Below are 3,839 nucleotides of genomic sequence, written 5' to 3'. Positions count from 1 at the left end.
ACAACTTGTCACCTGGATCCAGATGCACATAACTCTCGCGATGTCGTCGGTCCATCTATTAGGAGGCCTGCCAATATTGAGTACGTATCACGGAACTAATAATAACAGGAATATGACTTAAAATTTCTCTCATAATTAATAAATATTGCTAAACTTAGCTTTTACCTACAGCGTTGCTCGTAAAACCATTAGATCTGACAGTCGAAATGAAATTCCAGTTGAAAAATAACTATTTACCAGATCGTATTGTCACCGGATTTACATACCAAATTGAATTAACTAAAGTAAATATGAAATCAAATTAATTAAAGCTCAATCGAATACTTACCTTAAAATGGTTTGTTAAATTTTCAGGACGCACATACATAATGTATCCTGAAAATAAGTCCTGAAGTATTAACAATTAGAAATATATTAATATATTTTAAAGTTTCAGTTCACTTTCAGTTTCAGTGTAACTTCTTATAACAACCTACCTATATTAAGATTGATTTTGGAGTATTTTTGTATTTTTATTTCAACACCAAATTTTGTTACTTTTACGGGCATCCCGTAAAATCCATATCAAAAATAAAATTGAAACATAGATGCACAGAAAAACCAGAAAAAGAGACCAGCGCTGGGAATCTAAACTAGGTCCTCAGCATTCCGTGCTGCGTGCTATACCGCTACACAACCACTAACCACTGGACCTACCTAAACCTACCTAAATTCAAAATGCAATCAAATTTCTCTTTACCACAAACTTTACAACTAGCAATCATCCATAAAAACAGCAATAACAATCAGCTGTAAACCACTAGCGCCCCAAAACTTATTAAAAACTCCAGTAATTCCAAAACATTCCCAATCTACCGTCAACAACTGCATAACCCACAAAAAGGCGCCAAGAAAAACGTCATTTAGATAGCCGGCACTCGACGTCGGTACTATTTACTAAAGCACCATTTAAGTGCCCTCTCCCTGAGGACCAGCCTTTTCTGTACCGAAATTATCTGTACCGCTCCAAGAGACTACGTTACATTTTATGTATTTTTCCTTCATAACACAGTAGGGGTTTATTTATGTTATACTTTTTGTAAGATTTCTCATTAAATCGGAGCAGTACCTGGTGTGTTGGTTTGCATTATGAATATTTGTGAAATATATGGTACATAACACTTGTTAATATAATTTTGGAATACGTTGAAATGGTTCTTACCACGATATTTTACCCCGACTGCAGAAGGAGGGTTATTTTTTCGAGCGTATGTATGTATGTGGGATCGTGCGAAGGAAAACAAACTTTTCAAATGAAGTAAGAAAAAGTTTATTAAAAAAATTAAATGGAATACGTATTTAAAAGCAAATAACAGAAAACACCACTAGCGCATAGGCTCACCGATCGTAACTCACACTCTTTTACTCATTTGCTCGTCTCATTCACTCACATTAGTCTTCAGTCATTCGGTCGCTCGTTTACATCAAATCATTCTAACATTAATCCACCCTCATTCCCACATTCGGCCATCCTACACACATGACTGTCCCCAGGCATCCTCTAAACAAAACATCTTACACATCTAAACATCTTAACCTAGGTACACCTTAATCCTAAAACATGTGTGCTATAAGCCATCATTATAACAAAACAACTGTACTTACAAAGTCTTACAAGGTATCATCTTTATTTAAAATAAGACATCTTTGGGAAGAAACACTTAAGGGGGGAAAAATCAAACCAAAACCATCTTAAATTTAACACCATACCAGTAAGTGATCAATTTCATTACACCTCCTATACTAGCCTGAGTCTTTAACTTTACGTGATCATGAAAATAGCTTTCCTCTCGCTTGAACAGCTGGCTGCTGTTCATGACAACAGTCTTATCATACAAAAAATCCTGGCCTAAAATAATATCGTACGGCTTCATGTCTTTAGGCACAAGATGTAGAACCACATCACAACACTTGTCGTCGATTGCAATGTTCGTCTTCACGTATCCCGGCGATACGACTTTCGATGCGCCGAGTCCCGTCAACGATAGTTCGCACTTTTTGTGGCCCGGCGCGCCTAACAACTCGTAACTGTACTCCGACACAAGGTTCACGTCACTACCGGAGTCTATCAACGCGTTAATGCTTCGATTACACAATAAAATCTTCTTTATTGGCTTCCGATCGATGTTTTGATTATTCGTCTTACGATCACAGCTGCTTGAGCTGCTGTCACAACTGTCAATGTCAGTCCTGTCATGTGACGTTTGACAACCGTCGCCGCCATCTTTGCCGCCATGTTCTTGTCGTTCTCGGTCACTTCGTTCGTTCTGAAAACATTCTTCCTGCCGTTCGTTCGAGTGAATGTGACCGACGGTTTGTACGAACAAGCTCGTCGCTCTTCCGCCCGTACCGCCATCTTGTTCGTCAGCTGATTCGCTCTCGCTCGATGTCGTTGATGCACAACAATGCGCGATATGTGACCGACTGATTGCATTGGAAACACTTCGTACCTTTTTCTTGGTTTGGACACATGGACACATGAATTCCTTCTTCTCCAGCTGTAGCACATCTTGTAGCGCGGGGAAACCGGTTTAATATGCCGGTTTTTCGTCATCTCATTTTGTTTTAAATGCGTAGGTAGCTTCTTACTCTTGATAAGTTCGTATATTCTCATCTTTGCTTTCAAGTCATCGTAGGTTGTCACGCCGTATAAAATCATCTTATTCGTCTCCACGTCTTCTATCCCGTCGACAATATATTGAATTGCCACATCGTCTGGCATTTTGCCTCGTTGCCCAACTCGCGCATCGTGAAAAGGTAGTCGAGGCAACTTTCATCTACTCTTTTTTACGCGCCGCCATTAGCTCGTGTATCGCCTTTATGTCGATCGTGTCAGGGAATTCTTCGCCTAGCGCGTACTTTAACTCGTCCCACGACTTAAACGGTCGCTCCGTTCGTAACCAAAGTGCCGCGGTACCGATCATACTACGCCTAGCAACAATTAGCCGTTGCGATGGCGTCCACCCGAAAATCACAGCGTTTTCGTCGATCTCTTCAATAAATCTAGTCACGCTGAACGTCTCATCTTGCGCGCTAAATTTGTTTATTAGGTCGTCAATATACTGCAGGCTTTCACTACAGTCGTACGTCATCATCGCTTCCGTTGCCCTTGCAGTCGTCGTCGTCGTCGTCGTATTCGTCGTTTGGGCTTGAGTCTCGGTGCCTCATCCACACCTCCGCTCGGAGCCTCGCTAGCTGCCTCGTCGTATACCTTATCCGCTCGCATCTCGCTGATGTGTAGTTTCTTGCCGCTCAGAAGCCACCGTCTTACTTCAGAAGCCAGCAGAAACTCGTCGTCGCTGTTATTTTCGGTCGCCCGTCGTAAATGGCAACCGCCACAACACGAAATGTAACCGCCTCGTTACACCACGTAGCACACCAGTCCGTCGTCGTATCCACGATTTAATTTCTCCTTCTGATCCCGGACGAGCCCCCAAAAATGTGGGATCGTGCGAAGGAAAACAAACTTTTCAAATGAAGTAAGAAAAAGTTTATTAAAAAAATTAAATGGAATACGTATTTAAAAAGCAAATAACAGAAAACACCACTAGCGCATAGGCTCACCCGATCGTAACTCACACTCTTTTACTCATTCGCTCGTCTCATTCACTCCACATTAGTCTTCAGTCATTCGGTCGCTCGTTTACATCAAATCATTCTAGCATTAATCCACCCTCATTCCCACATGTATGTATGTGGTATTTATGTCCATTTCTTTGGTCCTCGCTGCAGCCTTAACGGCTGAACGGATTGTAACATATGAGGTATCATTGGATTTGTCATAACTGTCGAAGTGACAT

This window comes from Choristoneura fumiferana, chromosome 13 (genome assembly GCF_025370935.1).
Source record: "Choristoneura fumiferana chromosome 13, NRCan_CFum_1, whole genome shotgun sequence".
Classification (NCBI taxonomy): domain Eukaryota; kingdom Metazoa; phylum Arthropoda; class Insecta; order Lepidoptera; family Tortricidae; genus Choristoneura; species Choristoneura fumiferana.
The sequence above is the reverse complement of the archived record's forward strand: the minus strand, read 5'-3'. Positions refer to the sequence as shown.